The sequence below is a fragment of the Rhamphochromis longiceps genome, linkage group LG19, assembly GCF_057381845.1.
Source record: "Rhamphochromis longiceps isolate RC_006_pf linkage group LG19, R_longiceps_female_GT1.1, whole genome shotgun sequence".
Lineage (NCBI taxonomy): Eukaryota > Metazoa > Chordata > Actinopteri > Cichliformes > Cichlidae > Rhamphochromis > Rhamphochromis longiceps.
In genome coordinates this window covers 28,522,854-28,543,659 of record NC_140575.1, presented here as the reverse complement: position 1 = coordinate 28,543,659, position 20,806 = coordinate 28,522,854, and the positions used below count along the sequence as shown (strand labels likewise).

Below are 20,806 nucleotides of genomic sequence, written 5' to 3'. Positions count from 1 at the left end.
TGTGGAGTTATTATCATCACAAATGCACAAACAACCCAAATCCCCTTAATCTAGTCAAGGGGTAAAGCCTGTATTGACCTAGTCATGCTGTATGAGTGCATGTGTGTGTCTCAGATTCTGACCTAGTCTGCTGAGTGCAGTGACAAAATCCCTAAGCCATGTTCACCTGAGGAGGGCAGACTGGGGTAATTTTCCTTTCTTTAAAGAGAGTTGGGGGTTGGTGATGGTGGTAGTGGGGGGTGTCATGGAAAGAGTGGATTTCATATGGTTTTCTGTTTCTGCTTTTCTGTGAGGAAATCTCTATTTTTAATTACCAAGCAAGACTCCTTTTTTTCTCATTTACGTTGAACTGACTACTGAGATTTCCTATTTATATATTATGACAGAAAAACATTGTTTATAATTTCCATATTTATTGAAACTGTACAGACATACCAGGAAATCACACAGTGAATGTGAACTATCATATATGTTATTTGTGGATTTAACTTTAATTTAACCATATGAGCTATGGGTTTTCATAACAGGACAAGAAAACTCATTTGCCTGAAGTGACTGCAGTGTTTCTAGAGTTATTGATTAGTAGTTAGATAGGTGGTGTCATTTTTCACACGAGAAACTCTGATTTTTAAGAGACAGGAGGAGAAGCAATCGAGAGAAAACTGAGAGAACAATCATAGACTCCAGGAAGGCCAAAGACCCTGGTCATTTTCATGCACCAGTCCCTTTTTCCTTCCCCTTCCCCCATCCATCCATCTATCTGCCCTCCACCCACCCATCTCCCCTCTCACCCCTCTCACCCTGCAGGGCAGGCCCTGCCTTCCATCTGTTGTCTGTCCCAGCTAGGAGCAGCCCCATTCCCCCTCCACATGCATTTACAATTCAATTAAAAGCAACAAGCCCCTTCTTCCACCTCCCTCTCCTCTTCCTCTTCTTCTCTTCCTCCTCCTCCTCCTCCTCCACATCATCATCATCATCTTTTTTTTTTTTTTTAGCTTTGCCTGGATGAGCACAGCAGAAAGGCCCATACCCCATGTAGTGATGCAGTCATGACACACACTTACTGGGGCACTGCTAAAGCAATACTAAGCCTACAGATGATGCAAACACACAATGACACATAAATACACAGTGTGTGCAAAAGAGCAAGGGAGAGAGACATTGGGAGATGAACACACTCACGCATACAATGATCTTTTTTTATCCTCATTTTGAATAGAAACAGAATAGAAAACAGGGTTGATGGGACTAAGCCCAGGAACAATACAACTGACGAAAGTAGGTCACACTTTGCATTAGAATAACGCATGTAAAGATGATGTAACAGCTAACAACTAATAAAGAAATTGTTGTATAAAAAATGTTAAAACATTAGAAAAAAGTGTAATATTGCTTGGAAAAAAAAGAACTCCTTGTACAACACATGTATCACCGCTTACTCATCAACGTGGTTTCCAATGATTCTTCTACATCAAGTTTTCACAAAGGAATGATGATGCATCTCCTGTGACAATTACCATGTCTTTCCTATAAACTTTTTTCATTTCTCATGATAAAAGCTTGAGCATCTTGCTTGAGTCCGCTATAAAATTCCCACTCTTTCTGCTGTAATGTGAAAGCAATATCCACAGGCATCCCTTCTCCTGGAAAAAAAAGTGGGGAAAAATGAGTCTTTAATATTTAATTACGGTGGTGCCAGCATGCAACTTTTATCACTTTCTTGTGTCATTTGCATCTCCGGCAAGCCCAGAAGATATACACAAAGAGTTGTCAGGAGAGAGAGAAATAAAGACTATAGAGTCTGATGTAAAGGGAGAGAGAGAAAGACAGAAAAGACTGAAGAATACAAGAAGAAAAAGAGGCAAAGGGAACATGCTGTCATCGGGGAAGCCATATGACTAAGAGCTCAGGAAGAAATAGGTGGGAGATACTGAAAAACAAAAAGGATAGCACGAAATAAAGATGAAAAATAAAACTGTGAAAATGCAAAAAGAAAAAAGAAAACTAATGGAGACACTACAATAGATTAAAAACAGGCTTCCTACTCCATGGGGTAAATGAGTTTGTATAATTATGGCATCATGAATTGCAAATGATGTGTCTGACTGCAACATAATTGTCTATATGCTCTACCTTAAATGTAGCCTTTCTATAGGTGCTTTGGAATTGGAATTTTTTTAAAAAACAAAAAAAGGTTTTTAGATCTTAGATTATAGTTTTGTTTTTTGTTTTTGACTTGTCTCCCGGCTCAAGATGAACCATTGAGTGATGCAGGATTTTAGCACTGTTTTTAAAAGCATGTGAATGCTAGCCTGTAACATTAGCTTAAAAAATGGAGCAAAAGACAGAGTAACAGACTGACACTCAAGTTCTCGCTTAAAATATGAAAAGATGTTGACTCATATGCCAATCACTGGTCAGTTATTACTTCAACATTCCTACTGGTGCTGGAAAAGCAAGCAAATAATAAAAGAAAGCCCTGAATTTATGTAGTTTGAAGGGGTCTCCCTCCTGGATAGTAACCCTCACTGTCCTGAGAATGGTTTGGTCCATAAGTGTTTATGAGCCCAGGCCTCTAACCCCAGTGGATAAACCCCCTCCAGCTCCATCAACCGTTTCCCCCTGCAACAAGACCAAACTCCCTGCCTGTCTGAAGGGCTGTGGCAGACTCCGTTAATGACTGATAATGTGCGTAATTACCAACCCAACTGCCACGTGGAGCTGATGAAGAACCAAACCAGTACTCCACTCCTCATCTAGGGCCCCTTGTTACCCCTCATTCACTCTGAATAGTGTTGGGCTCTAAATGAAGCCTTATTGGATGCTGCTGCACTTCCAGGGCGCAGTCATTAAGACAGCCAAATGAAAGCAAGGAGGGAAAACTGCCATTACCATAAGAATCCATGTCAAAGCAATTTTAATGTGGCTTTAATTTTGACGTACATGCTTACTTGGACTGTGCAGTCTGTGTTGTAGTATATGTAGAGCTTTGGTGTTTTCTCTTATTCACCAGACCGCCCCTGAAGACTAGAAGCATATTACTACTGTACTCATCTTTTTTCTGTATTTTTTTAAAAGTAGAGTAGCTAAACAGCTTTAAATGTTCAGTGGACAAAAAAGATTTTTCCCACTGTGGGCTGTCATGAGAGAATTTCAAAGCATGTGGGCACATGAGCAAATGGCAAAAGAAGAAAAGTACAACACACTATTTCTCCATATTTTCTCATTTCATTCCTTCGTTTAATGGTGACTGCTTTGAGCTGATTAAAATCGTTTTAACAGTGGATACAAGGGAAATGGAGCAGTGCAGTGGTAGACAGGAAAGAGAGAGCAACGCTCACTGAACTTTCAAATCACAGGGGGATTTCCTTAAACTGTGGTGGACTGACCATTGTTCCATATACTTCTCTCCACACTCCCACTGGCTCTCAGGAACAAACAATTTGCTGTGTTTCCTTTTCTACTTCTGATATGCCACAGCTGCTCTGTCAGTCTGTTGAACTTAATAATCTTCTGATGTTTTATTTTTTATGGCCCTTGGTGTTCCTACTCAGTCTTTCAGTGGCTAACCATTTCTGAGTGCTTCTTTTTTATGTCAGTCAGTATGCACAGGCTCTGGCCCAGAACTGGTGCCTGCACTCCTTTACCATGCGTGTTTGCAGTTCTGTGTTTGCATTTATATACTGGAGATTCAACGATGCCTCTCTGTTCCTGTTCACATGGTGGGTGACCATATCACAGGGATCGTAAGCATCACTACTCTTCAATCCACTTTTGGCCTGTTGCAAACACAAGTGCACATAAGTGAGGTTAGATATTGAGCTTGAAACATCAGGAAGTTTAACAAATGTAGTTTTTTTAAATTACATTTATGTGTGAGAGAGATATTGTTTGTGTGTATGCATAGAAATAGAGCATAGATATAAAACAAAAGAATTTCTTCATCAAAACTGGAGGAATCACTTCTTGTTTGGGCTGTTGGTAAAATTTTTGTAATAATATTTGTCTGTTAGTTGCATGAGCAATGTTTAAAAAGATACTGATACAACAAATGCACCTTAAGGGCCCAACTCGGTGACTTGAATTAACTGAATTTGAAGCCTAAAGGCCTTTAAACACCAAATGAGCAGCGAAACATGTTACGCAATGTATTTACACACTCAACTCGTTGCGTTTGCGTTGTTGGCTATCTTTTGGCTCTCAGAGAAATTATTTCTCTGCCTCTTCAAATATGGCCTCAATTCTGCCAACAAGAGTTCAGACTGCCCCACTGACATTCTGAAATATGTACGAAAGCGGTTGTGACACAGCTTGAACTCCTACATCAAACCATAAAACTCTCTCTGCTGCCGCCTTCTTATGAAAATCAGTGTATAATGGCCTTAATGTGAAAGAATGTAAGGAGAAGGGTGTAACTAATTACTTTACTTTGATTAAGTATAGCACTATATTTAAGAAAAGTAATGGTTTATGTCCAGTAATTTTTTTTCTCAAGTAACAACCTCCACCATTGACAATGATGGCAAGAATACAATGAAAGTCTCTTGGTCTTGAGACTATACCAGTAATGTAACACAGCACCAAGTAACCATATGACTATTTAGAGGGAGATCACCATCGCAGCAACCTGACTTCGCATCAATGGCTGGCTACGATCTCCTGGAATAGGAAACCTAAAATTGCAGCCAGTGTCACCTGATCAAAGTGCTCTCATGAAAAGATGAGACCACAGTTTTAACACCACTTTAGGCTCTTTAAACCTCAGTGACAACATCAGCTTTTTTCTATTTACTTCAACACCTCGAAACTTTAAGTGCGCGATTGTGCTACTTTGAAATACAGTCTTAGAAAACAGAAACCTGAATGTCTTTTGTAAGTCAAAAAGCATCTTTGAAGTCTGTTAGTTGTACAAATGAAAAATTCTTTTTACCTGAAAAGCACTTTTTGTCTTCAAATCAAGCGATATTCTTCAAAGGCTGGAACAGTTACAGAAAGAAACATCATAAAGCACAGAAAACACCTTGAACTAGATACGCAGGAAAAAAATGGATGGATAGAAAAACAAAAGAAAATCTTTTAAAGGTAGTGAAAGAAGACACATCGGGAAGTTCTGCTTCTTGTGCAAATCCAGTAGCTAGGACATTTTTGGAATGTTTTGCAACTCACAAATAATCACCCCATGAAATCAAACCCTACAGGATTAGCTGCCCTAAACACCAATGACAAGCTTTCCCTCTATTTCTGATTATTTGTGGTACCAGGAGAATCTGTTCAAGAAGATGGGAAATGGTTGTTAAATAATGCTTTTCTACTCTACCCGAGCACTCAAAGTGCTTTTATGCAACTTGCCTCATTCATACAAGCACTTTGTCCTATGTTTTTTCTACGTAAATGGTTTCTATCTAACATTTACACACATCCAATTGGAGAGCAACTTGGGGTTAGTATCTTGCCCAAGAATATTTGCCATGCAGACTGGAGCAGACAGCGATTGAACCAACCTTCTGATTATTAGATGTACGTCATATTTCTTCTAAAACCTGCCCAATTTAGGAATAGCTTTAATATGTACAATATTCTCTTACATACAGTTAAACATATATAGCCCTAAATACCTGTGTCATTGCAACTCTTGGTCTATTGAGCCATCCATCCTTCTTATACGGCTTATCCGGGTCAAGAAGACATTTCTGTTTACTACTCAAATCTCACATTTGAAGAGAGTACAGATGATGAGGGAAAATATATTACAACATACATGATTTATGAAAATTATGGTTATTACACTCCTAGTTTAGGTCCAATTTGTTTTATTTATCCCAAAGCAGGTACACTCCTTAGGCCATAATCTTTAGGGTATTGAAAGAGGCAAAGTGAACCCTTATTAATTCTTTAAACTCTCTTTGACTTTCACTCTCTTCTTTTCAATGTGTTTGTTATCAGTTGTATACCATCCAGTCAATTGGTCAATAGCTCAATACATAACAAATGACACTGTGGGTGTTAATGACAGCCTGGGATTAGGACAGATAATGCTGCCTCGGAAGATCAATCGGTTAGCAGCAGTCTTTGCTGCAGTACGTCGCAGACAAACACACTTGCGTGAATAGTGGTGGTGCATCATGGAGGACCAGTCGTTCATCCTGTCCCCTTTATATAAACTGCGCCATAGCACCGTTTCATCGTGGCCAACACAACCTCTTAGGATTCTGGAAAAAGTTTGCCAAAGCACCAAGATGAAAGCCCGGGCTAATGCTGAAGTCTCAAAGCATGTTAATTAACACATGGGGGCTATAACTGTGATCAAGGTTCCCTTGAGAAACAGGAGCAGTACACAATCCAATCTCTCTCCCTCAGCTTTGCTCATCCAGATCGATATCTGGATAGATTTTTTGCTTTTGCACACACCTGAATGCTGTCAGCAGGGGGACATAAATTTGGCCTTCTGTCTGTTTATGGTGGACTTGGTTTAAGTCTACTTCGCCCGCCCTCACATTGAAAGACTCTTAAAAATGAGGCCTTGCTGGTGGAGTGATTGTATCCTGCGAGCACTCTGTTCACGCTCACACTGGTGTTCAACCGTGCAAGTGCGTTGACAAACACGGGAACAGACATTGGTCTTCCTCTCTCTTTACTCAGCATAAGACTTTCACGCTTGACCTGCTTTTAAACTTTGTGATCTGGATTACTGCCAGATAATTTGGGGAGGACAGGAGCAGGGAATTCCTGTCTTCTTGAGCTGAAGAGCTTACAGGTAGTGGACTGTGATCATTCACAGTCAAACTAAAGACAGAGTTGACACAGCTGCCTCTTACCACCTCCTTTAACACCTTAATTTCTTTTGTAAAGACACTGCCACACCCACACTAATACATTTGTATCAGATATCTTTTGATATGCAGCCACCCATGCTCACTTGATTCTGTCTTTTTCAACACTTTCCGTAATTATCCTCACCTCCAACACGTGATTTTTTCCAGAAGAAATTAAAGGCATAATCATTGACAAACAGTTGTTAATATAGCACATCTGTACTACACTTTTGTTTTAAAATATGTAACTTTTGCCATGTTTATGCCTAAAACTCTGATCATTCAGAAACTCTAAAAAAAATTTTAAAAGTGTTTTATTGGAAATGAAGCTGGAGATGCCTATCTTTGTTTCCTGACTGAATCTTATCACAAGGAAGACAGGACATTATAATGATTTAGGGATATTGCTTAACAACTAGTCAGTCACAATTCATTAGCCAATGAGTGTGTGGTTTCACAGTCCAACCCTCTCCTCTGCATCACATCCATTTCTTGTTATCAATTAACTGGTGGCAGCACCAATGCCCATCTCAAAGCTGCAAAACAGAACTTCAAAAACCATGTTAGCTACATCCATGTTTTAAACTTTCTATGGTCACATCCCTTTCATGTTACCTATTTTATGAAAAACATCAGACATGATTATGTCAGAAAGGCGAATGTTGTCCAAGATAAAGACAATGTTGGAAAGTATCTCCCACCCACTCCATGACATACTGGCTAGCCACAGGAGCGTGTTCAGTGAAACTGGGATTACCAAAAAGCACCATTGAATGACACAGGAAATCATTCCTGCCTGTGGCCATCTCCCTGTACAACTCCTCCATCTAATACAATGTAAACACTACAATAGTTACATCCTTTTTGCAATCACTCTTTCTTACTCTGTAATGTTGTAGAGGCAGAGGTATGGAGGTATGGAACAAACATAACAATAACGCTGATATGTTTTGTACTTAGTTTTGCTAGGTCAAAATACACCCAGTCACAATATTAATCTTGCATTTAGTAAATAAATAATGCATCAGGCCACTCAAATATGACAAAATATGTAAGATGGTCTTATATGGACAGAGATTATTTCAGAAAGGATGAAAACACACATCCTGAAGACATGAAGATTGTCTGTGCTTTTGAAACGTAATGCTGTTATAGGGCAGTTATAGGGCAACATGCTAGTGTGGTGGTGCCTAAGAGCAAGAAGGTCTTGGTTTTGACTGCTATGTTCTCCCCGGGTACTCTGACCTCTTCCCACAATCTGAAAAGATATTGCTCATAGGTGTGAATGTGTTGTTCTGTTTTTCTGTGTTAGCCTGCATCAAATTGGCGACCTCTCCAGGGTGTACCCCGCCTCTTGCTCTGTGGTAGCAAGGTTAGGTTCTAGATCCCCGCATATCAATATGTATATAGAACAAAAATATCTGTGTAACAAATCAGTTGGCTAATTTAAAGCTCCCCTAGCAGCTGATTTTCAGAGGTCTGTATCCAACTTGTTAAAGAGCCTGCTAAGTTAGTAGACTGCCACCTCACTCAGGAGTAAAGAGTGTGGGTGGAGGATGTGGGGGTGAGGGTGTTCCAGGTGGGTGAGGGGGCTCAGTGATAAATCCATTTACATCCTCCCCTGTTTTATTTGCTCCTATGGACTCTTACTCGCATCTCCCTATTCAGGCTTGTTTACCTGGCAAGCCGAGTGTGACTAAAGAAAATTCCCACAGCCTGAGGTGGGATTGAAGTTAAGGTGAAGGGGGAAGGGGAGAAGGAAGCTGCAAGGAGACAGGGGAAGGGGCGAGGCAGTGGTTCTGGGAGGTGGGGCAGTAGTGGGGTTGGGGGCGCAGAATTACTCAAAGCTGTAACCCACCTTCCCCCTCCCAGCCCTCCGTGGGTTAATTATCATGTGCAGCCTAGTGGAGATGAAATAACGGTGACTCTCACATGAACACCCACACAGGGAGGCTTGGAAGACTCCTTACACATACACACACAAGCAGACTCACAAATCTACAAATAGGAGAAGAGAGACAACATGGTCTGCTTTTAATCGAAGCTAATCGGCTAGGAAAATAAACATGCTGGCATGGCAGACATCTATCTTTGGCTGAGGCTGAAGCTGCTAGATAAGGAGAAACAGGCCTCACAGACATGTGTTCTTCTCTTTAAAGCACTGTCTGCTTCTCGTTGGCAGAATTAAGCTTTAATATGAGTCTTAGGAGAAAGCATCACTGAGGTGAAAAGGCGATATTATGGGATGGATTTTCTCAAGACACATCAATCATCTTTAACTCGGTTCTATTTGTCAGAGTTGCCCTTCTTTAAAGGCCTCGCTTAAAAGTCCAGAGCAAGAAGTGCTTTGAAAGGCCTTACAGCATTACCCGGACCGCCTGCAACCGATCTGTTAAAATTGCTACATTGCTTTGCATGAATCTTTAATTAGCCAAAGAAAGCCCAAGAAAGGAGGTGATAGTGAGTTCTTTTCATAGCACTTCATCTTCCACATCATTACAGCCTTGTCATTGATAAACAGCAGCACTCTGAACTGCTCAAGTCTGTGGAGAGAGAGAGAGAGAGAGAGAGAGAGAGAAAAGTTAAACCAAGCATTGCTTTCAAAAGATCGAAAATGTTTATCTCTTGTGTTTTGGGAAAACTTATATTAGTGAAGTGGACATAAAGAAGTAAAGAAGAGGTTGAGAAAAACATCAGTGTTGGCTTAATAATTCTATAAGTAATGAGTCCAATCCCCCAAGCTTTTGCAATAGTACGACACATGTGTTTTATTGCTTTTGGCTGTTTTCTCAGTCTGATTTGCCTCATGCCTTTTTTAAAAACACCAAGATGGGAACAGTGACGATACTCGGCTTGAGCTTCGCAACAGACTGTGCCGCTGACTGCATCCATCTTTGATATACCAAAATCAGTACTATAAAATCTCATAGACAAATAAATACAGTTAAAATTCCTCAGATGACTTCATTAATTTCATATATTGTATTATGGCTCCACAGACATTACTTATCTAACAAACAGCAAGTGTGTGCAGCATAAAGAGGGAAAAACAACAGCATGTATTCACTTCACTTCTCATTTGACTGCTTTGATGTCTGACCACAAAAATCCTGACCATTCTGTTAACTGTCGAAAGCTGTGGAGCTGCAGGAAAGTCGGGTCCTGAGTTAATTTGCGGGGGATCACTGCACTGACCCTGACCAGATAAGGTGCCAGTCGACAAAACTTCCCTCATTTCCTCTTGTTTTTGCAGTATGGGAGCAGAGGCAGCCACCAACCAGCTTAAGGACAGCGAGGCTAAAAGGTGAATGCCACGCTCGGCTGAATTTTGGGCCTGATCAAAAGGAATGCGACCTAGGTTTGGGGAGTCAGCAGAGCTTATCGGACCAGCTGTGAGGCTTTGGAGAAGAAGATCCCAGGCACCAGATATCTTCAGGTAAAACCGCGTTTCCCCAGGAATGAAGTATAAAAGCCGTCCTCTTTCATCTCTTTATTCTCCCTGTCATCATTTCTTAACATCAACTGAAGCAGCATGTATCAAAAGTGATGTAAATCCTACACTGTTTTGTTTACAAGTGTAAGGGGCTTAAAATTAAATTAGTTCCACATGTGTGACATTGTGTTTAATAAAGGCAGCGAAGGTGTGTTTGGAATGAATGTATGTTTACATATACAAGTGTCCATGCATGTCCCCACTGCAGTGCAAATCGCATCTACAGTAATACATCATTCATGATTATAATGGCTAGTAATTAACTTGTGCCCAATTAGCAAAAAAGATAATCAATAATTGTTGATCAGGACACAGATAAATTATCTGTAGTGTGAGGTGTAGTGCATTTGTGAAGTGAGCTGAAGAGAAAAGCCTGTTTTCTGCAGAAGTATATGCAGCATAATGTAATCATGCCGACTCTGTTAAATGTGACACACGTCTCATAGCAGGTTATATATTGGACTCCACCCCCTCTTCACTTCTCTAACCCATATTTACTTCACATTACTGTGCAATTATGTGCTGACTAAAGACTGTATAGAGATGCAGCAGGCAAAACAGGGCATGTTCACACCCATAGCACCCACATGTTCTCAGGGAGCAAATATGGGAAAACTAGCGCATGGTAATTCAGAATGGAATAGGGTGTAGATGTAAAGGAGATGGAACTACAGAAAGGTAAGTACTGAGCACTGCTGAGTCTGACCTTTTCTCAGGATGCAATGAATGAGGGATGAGGAAAGTAAAAAAAAAAGAAAAAAAGGAAAATCATTGCACGTCTTTCCCTTACTTGGCCCACTAACCGCACAGTACTACAGTGCTTTGCTGAGCTGTGGTCAATATTGACGTTGTCATTAAGCAGCTCTCTGGTAAGTGTGTCCTGGGAGAGGCATTAGACCTGCAAGGCATGTGTTTTGCATGCATATTCAGTCCACTAAGCATGCAGAATAAAACTGATGTTCTTGTTGTTTGGCACTTCAGAAAGTTTCTCACTTTTGGAATTACAAAAGACTCAGAGCTCGTAATTACAGTTTGGACTTGATGATCTATTCTGTGGCGTTTTTAGTCCTGCGTAAACACAAATTGCATGCAGAAATGGAAAGCTGTCAATAACATGATGGTTGGTCTGGAACAATTTAAACCACTTAGAGAAAGAGCGAGAGGGGACGTGTGTGTGGGTTTGTGTGTTCGTGAGAGAGAGGGAGTGCTATGTCACTGAGTGTGCAGGGGTCAGAAGGGTGTGCAACAGATCCCTCAGCGGGCCTCACTAATAGTCATGCAAACACACATTTAGCTGTGACACAAAAATCCAGGGGTGCACAACGTTTCATCATTGCATCTAAGAAGAACAGGCTTTAATCTAAAAAGCCACAGAAACACAGACACAATAAAAAAAATTTTAAAAAAAATGTAGGAAGGGCTGACAGATATATTTGAAGCCTGAAGTGTGCATCACAGAATGGACTAAGGCAAAGAATGAGACGGCATTTTGGGGTTGTGTGTTTCACATAGGCCCGCCCTGTCTCTGTCTGTGTCTGAGTAAACACTGCTGTTGCTCGGCTCAAGCAGCGGCAGCTGTGGCAGCCCATGGCCGCTACTACCGCTGAAAGCTAAGTTTACTGTGACACGTGATGGGCTGAGGACAAGCAGCCAGAGCACGCAGATAAGCTCAGGGACTTTTAAGACTCTGTAATCATCTGCAAAACTGTACACCATGACGGCTCCGGCCACAAAGGGCATTTTGTTTGTTACTGCCAAATATTTTATGTGATATACCATAACTGTGTGGGAATTGGAGATTATACAAGTGAGCCCAGTGAGAGCATATAAACAGCTCATTAATCACATGCTTTACTTACTTCAGATAATAAGCTGGTGCCAATGTTTAGGCATTCCAAAAGCAATAAATATCATAATAGAATTATATTTTTAATACACCATAACTTTACAAACTGTGCTGTCCAGGTTTGTGTCTCAGTACATACAGATATTTGCAATATAAGATTGGCAATGAGTGAGAAGAATATATATTCTTCTCACTCATATATTTTATTGTTAAAGAACTTTTTCAATAATATCACTGTTTGTCACAGAAATAGAACGTTGTGTGTTTTCAACTTTCATATTCACTAAACATTATAGTATCTCATAACAAACCAGGATTTCTGCACCCTCATATAGGGGATGGTGCTGAAAAAGTGTGACTGATTTTGTAAAGTGACAACTACACAACAAGTCTCCGGGATCAAATGTGCTGTTTACTGCTTGCCTGTGTTCCCCCTGGGTAAGAAGAAAAACAACCCCCTCCTCATTAACAGAGGCCACTTGGTAGTGTGTCTTTTTACCCGACAGTTGGCTCAGCCAGTTCTGACAGATGTGGCACTTTCGTGCATCTGATGTTCCTTAGGATGGGAGACACAGTGGGTTTTTCAAGTATGCAGCGGCATGTATGGTATAGTGGATGTAGAAGTAGCCTATGCATATTCTTTAGATTGTTCTCCCTGCTCTGTCTGAAATACTGCCAGCAGATTACAGGTTAGCAAGAATGACAGCGGCTGCATTTCATACAAATGTTGTGAATACATAATGCATAGCATTGTCTGCATGATCCCTTTCACATGCTAATGCCAACCTTTCTACAGATGTCTCAGAGGTATGTGCCGATGACAGTAGTGAGTCAGAGAGAGGGTAAAAATAAAAAGGAATAAATAGAGAATCAGATGCGCTGAAAACTCATCACCGGCATGGCTGACATTATTCACATTTAATCATCTAGTAGAGAAAAAATATTTTAAAAAAATCTCAACTTTATGTGAAGTAGAAGAAAAAAAGCTAGTTTCAACTTAGCATTGTAGGCATTCACGAGCACTTGAGTCTTTCCAGAAAATCACCCGAAATCCTTCAGAAGTTATTTACAGCTATGAAATATCCAGACAGAATTCCTATACAAAATGCATGGCAGAGTCATTAGGATCTGTGATTAACATGTCTGAAAGTACAGTATAACCACCACTGAAGGAAGTGCTTTCGGCAGCAGGCACTAAATCCTGATCCAGTTAATTGTATGGTGGTACGGTAAAGGCTGACGGGCACTAAATGCTGTCGTGAGATGAATGAAACGTTCATTTAGTGTTTTACACAAAGTTCCCACACATAATTGTTTTCTCTTTCCAAAACAGTGTGGGTTACTGAGTTTAGATGCTAGCGGTAGATTTAACAGCAAATATCTACAAATAGATATTTGCTGTTCGCTTTTCAAATATATACATGTTTTTTACCTTAAATTTTAGAACAGTTACAGATGTTTTAGAATAGTTACAGATGTTAATATACTCACCAAAGCACTGACTGTTGACTTATGGGAACAAGTTGTTGGAGCTGGCTGAAAGGATGGTGGTGTTTTCTCTCCTCCTTTTTCCTTCCTTACACGCACAAAGCTTGGGGTGAATTGTTGCTTCCAATGTTGACAAGCCTCTAGTGACCTTCCTCTCTGTAAGTGCTAAAAACACTGGGCAGGCTACCATAATCAGGGTCTGTGTTTACCATGTCTTTAAGACTGGAGCTGCAGATCTGAGATCAGCAATCAATTCCCATTCTCTGCAATTTTGCTCCCAGTGAAGCGACAAACAAAACTGATCTCTGACCAGAGATCCTTGACACCAGTTTAGGTGTCTGGTCTCAAGTTTCCATCACGCTGGTGTGCATTTGCTGTCCTCTTTAAGTGTTGACTTTCCAGCCTGCTACTATAGCTAAATAAACACTGGCTGGATTAAGGCTACCTCTCCCATTTATCCTGTCACAATTCCTCATCCTTATCTGATGCAGGCCACAACTGGACCTATGGGGCAAATCCCCCACACTCAGAAACCCTTCTACTTCATATTCGAGTAGGAAGCTCACATCTCCACACTTAATTTAAAAATGTTAATTGCAAAAAGGATACATGATGAAAAATAACTGAAAAACAGTGCGTTTTCTTGGGTCACCCACACACTTTGACTTCAAAGCCCACAGATTGACAAATACCTCCCTGTTCTGAATAATTATTCACAGTTAGGATAACTACATACAGGTTTTGCATTTTTGTTTCAGGTCATGCTCAAGTCCATTATCTGGCCTTGATCAAAACAATGGAAAATTGGATCTGTGCTACTATTGATTTAAAATCAACATTGAAAGACATTATTGATTGTCTGGAAAAAATGTCAATAAAGTTACTAAAGACAAATATTACCCTCTAAATTTTTCAATAACAGATAGTCTGTAACATCAAATGAGTTACTCGGACTAAGTAGCAGAGAGAGCAGAAGGAAAAAAAGCAAGAGAAGGAAAGGAGAGGAGGGATCCTCCACTGACTGCAACCAGAGGTTCTAACATACATTTTAGTGACCTATTAAGAGCATTATGGACCCCACGTCCAGCCCTCAGTTCTGGTAATCTGGCCTATCCTCTTAAAAGTGGAATTGATTGAAAGAATTGATCCTCTCTGAGTTGGCAGACACAGCCCCAATAATTACCTCACGTAAATCTCTGCAATCATGTATGAAATGTCAGAATCTTCTGCTCATATGCTCTCAATTGTTCAGCAGCTCTTCTGAGGCTCAGACAACACTTGTCCTGTGGTTGAAAGAAAAAAGATAGTGAGCTGCCAAAGCTCTGACCGACTGTGCTGTTATAGATCATATTCACATTAAAAAGAGAAAATAAAATAAATGAAAAAGTAGTTACAAACAGGATTTTCCATGAAGGAAAAAACCTAAAGGCAATGATAAAATGTGACTTTACTGAACAAAGAAAGTCGAGAATAAACTTAACTGATTGAGTTCACTAGAAACAGATGTTGGCATCAAATGCTTGGATTTTAGTGGATATAAACACATAGTAATGTCTTCAAAATTTCAACCTGTGCCTATACAAATGTAAAAATTTATGCTCTCTGAGTGATAACTCCCTATATTTACTTTTTAAAATTATAATTTATCTGTCATTTAAATCAATTCATTAAGGGCGGGTTAAGCATGTTGACAGTCTTAGACTTACCTACACATGCTGGAAACCACCAGCTAACAACCAGACCCACCACCTCTGATTGAATGTTATTCATAAGACCCCTCTCTCTCAGCTAAACAGGCAGTGAGTATGCACAGGCGGCCACGGAGCCCTAAAAAGCAGCTGCAAAGATGGGAGGGTGCAGGATTAAGGCCTGAGCCTTACTCAGATGGGGCATTTCCATGACAGTGAGCTCTGCCACGGCTTAACAGCCCGCTCCTGTTTATGCTTTTTGGAGGAGAAGCCGGATTCCCTCCCCGTGACAGATGGCCTTTCAGCCACAAAGTGCAGTGTTTAGACTTAGCTTGCTCCGGGGCAAGACAGCAAAGCTCTGATGACACAGCATTCGGCAAACAACTCCCAAATGTAGAGGTGGTGGCCGCAGAAAGCACAGAGAACTGGCTGACCCATCAAGCAAGTAACCAAATAACCAGAGAAGCTGCTCAGCTTCAGCTAAATCTGTCAACAAGGGGGAGGAAAAACAAGGGACACCAGAGATAATGATGGGGCTTAGAAAGCAAAGAAGTGGTTGGCTTAAAGATACATGACACGACTCAATTTAGATTCAGCACGGTCCGATCTAGAGCTTTTGCTTACTTCAGACCAAACGCCCCTGACTGAATCAATACACCCTGAATAGAGAAAGCACTGGTTCTGCTTTTAATTAAGAGGATTGTTAAATTTGGTCAGCTGAAGTGTAAAGAGATTTCTTTACAGGCAGGCAGGGTAAAGCAGCAGATTTTGCATTAGAGGGTAAACAGTGAGTGAAAAGGACCAGCTGCTGTGGAGAATTAGCCCAGTCTCATCTGATCCACCACAAACCTAGTGCTGCTTACTCTGAAAAAAAAAAAAAAAAAAAAGTCTGGCCTGACCCAGTCTGACCCCTCATACAAAGCCAGAGAGGCCCTGGAGGCAGTGAATTAATTGCAGCCCACTAAGCCTGATACAACATATCTTAAATAGGAGGGTGCTGCTCATAAGTGCTGTAGCCTGAACTAGAAAAGGCCTAAAAAGGAAATTATGCTCAAAATTGTGCACAGTAAACAAAAACAAACACTCTGGGAATGTTTTGCTCATTGGACTGACCCTACTAAAAGCAGCGACTGAACTACACATGCAAGCTTTGGCACTCACTGACACAGTGCATAGATAGCTGCATGGCTTTAGCCGCAACGAGCAGCAAACAACAGAAGAAAACTACCTGGAGCCCCTCGCTTCTTCATCACACCTATCCTGGGAAAACAGCTGATGAAAAATACCATCCCTTCATGTCTCCTCACGCTGAAATTCATTTAGAGAGTGGAGGCGTTACTCGCTATGTTTACCCTGGCTGCTCGCTCTTCAAACCCACACTGTTGGAGCCACCTAAATTGGCCTCTCGCACCATATAGATTTCCCATCACAGGCTAGCATCTAAAGAAGACACAGAGAGAAGAGCAGGAGAAGAGGAAAGACAGAGCCTTCGCCAGTCTGATCACTCACCCTATTGTCTTCTTCAAATAAAATACATACTTAGATTAATAGGCCCAATAACACAGAGTGATGGCTCATTCTTGTGGGGAACGGATGCCTTATCACTCCAGTCACTTACTTGGCTGCTTTTGTTTTCCAGGGAGATGAATCATGCCGAGTAAAATCAAATGTAAGCAGAGGATGTAAGCGGACACCAACATTACCAGTGTTATAAATCCAAAGAAGTTTCTTTATTAGCAATGCTGTGGACTATTTAGCCAGGTGCCACAGAGTACGCTGAGGGTTGCCTTTAACGGCATGAACATAGATAGTCATGCAACGGTCCGGGCAGCACGGGAAATGAGAAATGTCATGTCAGGGGCTTTCTGACGTCAGTGGATCAATAGCCCCTGACAAGGAATTTTAAAAGATACTATCTGTCTGACTGCTGGTGGCAATAAACTGAAGATTAACCTTTACGTCCTTCCTAGTCCTGGGAAGTACCCTGAAGGGCATGCTCCACTGTTTACTAATCAAAAAAAGTTGCTTTTTCAATACTATAGAACCAGCAAATGGCTTAGTGGGTCTGCACTAGGCCATGAAAGTTATTGACTTCTTCTCCTACCGATATGAGCATCATAAATGTGAAAGATGAACATTCCACAGCCAAGTATTATATATTACCAGCACAGCTCCAGATATGCGTACAGTCACAGCTGGTTTATTAAAAATAAACACCATATATTATCAGCATGCTGTAGGACAAATGTAATATTTCCTGTTGCTGTGCATAGAAGTACAGAAAATGTAATCACATGACATCAGAACGCTGAGGTTGTTGTTAGGGAGAGCCTGCTCTGCCGGCTGCATAGCCGCGTCCTTTGTGAGGCGCAGAGAAACAAGAGCTCTTTTTCTCCTGCAGAAGCGTGATCCTCTTTCACCCCATACCTTTGAGCTGGGAGCCAAAGTTTTGAATGGCTGTGACCTCTGTGGCCTCTGCTGGCCCCCACTGGCCTCCAACCCTCCAGCTGTTCATCTTTCCAGTCCAGCACATTGTCCAGTACCGCTGGTTCGCGGAGGCAAGAGGACCAGCACCCCTCTGCGCCTAAGAATTGACCCCCAGGCCAAGGCCACAACACCACAGGCATAATACCGAAGTTCCCACATGAGCAATGGAGCATGACGAGAAGGAGAGAGAAAGGCAGAAAGTCGAGCAAAATTAACCAGGGTATGCGGAGGTAAGGTTGTGAGGAGTGGAAGTAAAATAAATAAATAAATGAAATACAGGAGTGGGAGATGGATGTTCTTCACATAGGATAGGAAATCGGGAAAGTGAACAGATATACGGGGAATAAATGAACAGAGGGAGGAAAGAAAAGAAAAAAAGCAGGTCGAGAGAGCTGGGAGTGCACGGAAGCGTGGTCAGAAGAAGTAAGTTGCGACAAGGCAATAAGATGGTGCTGCACAGACACAGACAGACGCCAAGGTGCAATAGAAGAGCTTGCTTCCCCTTCTGCATGGCTGGCTCCGATGACAAGACAGTATTCCCTCAGCACCAGCCGCTAACTGGATGATAGCACCAATCTCTCTCTTCTCGCTACCCTTCTCGCTTTCTGTCTAGCTTGCTGTCATTAAATCTATCTTTCTTTCCTTCTTTCTTTTTTTTTGCTGTAGCTTTCATACTTTCCTTCACCCTCAGCTGAAATCATATCCAACCTATCTCGTGAAACGACAGGATAGCGGCCATCTAAAACAAACATTATTCTATAGCTTTGTTTGTTTACCTGTGAAAAATCATTGCCCAGGGCTATCTCTCATTAGAGTAGCCAAACAAAGACAACAGCAACTTGAGAACGCTTTAAAAATGCCTATAATTTGATGATGGTGTATATGCATGTGTGTATGTGGGAGGGAAGGAGGGGGCGTTTTGTGCAATCATGCAGGGAGGGCGAATGGAAATCGCCTCTGTACAGGATGAAAGCCTCTGAGGACTATCCATTGACTATGAAATGTGATGATCCCCCTTCACCCTCAGACACCAAGAGAGTTCAGCTTAACACAGCCCTTTTTTCATATAAAACCTCATCCTTCATCCTTTTACATTGTACATAGAATATTTCTAAATTGCATTCTCTGTCACAAACTCTGTAAAGGGATGGATGACTTAGAGAAGCTGTGAGCGTATATTTCCATACATTTTACTAAGGCTCATAACTGAATGATTCACAAGCTTTCTCACTGAAAAGGAGTGCATTTGAATATGAATGCATCTGTGAAATTGCGTTGTATGTGGCTGTGCATATGGTTCTTATGTCTGCAAGAGGTGTTTGTGCACATGTGTATGTGCGTGCGTGCATATGAGCACACATGCGCCTGGCTGGTTGGTGGGTTTTTGGCAGGGTTGTGGTACCCTGCTGGGACCAACCCTGCCCAAGCAGCCTGGTGGAGGGGACAAGCTGTGGCATGTACACACACTCACACACATACACGCACATAGAGCAGCTGCTCCTTCTGCAGCTGCTGCTGTCGCCCAACCCAGGACTCCCTGTTCCAAAGGAGGGTGAGAGGGGGTGGAGGTGTATGTGTGGGGGAAGCTGGGGATGAAAAGAAAAGGAGAGGGCGGGGGGAGCAGGAATGAAGGAAAAATGGGAAGAGCAGTAGAAATGGGAATGGAGAGGTAATGGAAGTGAGAGGGGAGGAAAGAGCAAAGTAAAACAGGGAGAAAGAACAGGTTAAAGAGACACGGGCAATCGCGCACAGGCGATCGCACACTCAAATACACAACCAAGCTCGCACCCAGTAACAGGTGAAAAAATATCCATTATCACCTCTGTTGCAAACTCAGAGTAGCCTACACATGTAACTAAAGATTAGCCATCAGAAACAATTTATTTAACAGCCTAGAGAATAATCTAGTAAACAATCTCTCGGAAGAAAGAAAACTGTATCATTAACCCGCAGTTTGAAGTTCCACAAACAACAAAGCACCCTGACAACACAACTTCTACAGGTTAAACACAGATTAAACCAAATCCAGGCCTATATGCCCTGTGATGGAAAACCTCTATTTAAGATAGCATTTTACTCTCCATCCAAGCTTAATCTGTCTGGGAAATCAAGCATCCCCTACATACTCTGTGTAACTACTATCCAGTCCTCCCTTGAGACTGTGTTTGTACTCTTTCGCTTTTGGTTAAAAACAAATAGACCAGTCTGCAATGCAAATCAATAGCATGAATTTGAACTCGTGATTGCATATCAATAAGGTAATTGAAGGAAAGCTTTTTGTCACTTATGGGAATTTTTTGAATTTAAAATAATTTTACTTTTGACACACGGCTACAAAGAAGATTGGCTATGGGGGAGGCTCACTGCGTCCATGCGTCAAAGGCTGCTATCGGGCTTCAGATAAGATAGCAAGGAAGAGGTTGGCTATGGGGAAAGAGGGCCACATTGAACATGTCCAATTAGTAAAGTAATTAGTTAATTAACATGGAGGACCCTAAAGGCCTCCCAACACAGCCTTATATAGACTTTGTTCAAACCAAGTACACTTTGAAGGCTTTTACTAAGCAGTTTCATATAGACAGACCAACTAACCAGCCCCCCATCATCTGCCTCGCACACACGAGGACAACTCTGGATGATCTTCCATATACAGTATCAGTTTCCATTCAATGTCAGTCTCACATTTTGTATTCACACATAAGCAGGAAATCTGTCCATTCTGTATCAGTGTGAAATATGCTGTCAGTTTTTTGTTTGTTTTTGGCTCACTTTCCATCAGCTTTCTACTGCAAAATCATAATCATACATGGCTATAGGCTGCCTGGATTGTCTCCCTGTGATATGCCATCTTTAGCCGGCAGTCATGTTATATCTTCTCCCACAACAAACAGCATCTGAGTGATTATGCACATTCCCATCCAGTGGGTGTTGCCCAGCCCAATGTGAGGAGTGCTCTATGGATATATCAGCTTTTCTAACGGCAACACCTGAT

General features: G+C 41.4%; 1 long non-coding RNA gene across 1 annotated transcript; it reads right to left on the bottom strand.

The window, feature by feature from the left end:
• Positions 1–416: 416 nt before the first annotated feature.
• Positions 417–15,550, bottom strand: LOC146646994 (uncharacterized). The gene is made up of 3 exons (XR_014908848.1): positions 15,346–15,550; positions 13,643–14,922; positions 417–9,355 (listed from the first exon to the last, which is right to left on the bottom strand). It is a non-coding gene; the product is annotated as an uncharacterized LOC146646994 (long non-coding RNA).
• Between the last annotated feature and the right edge of the window lie 5,256 nt (positions 15,551–20,806).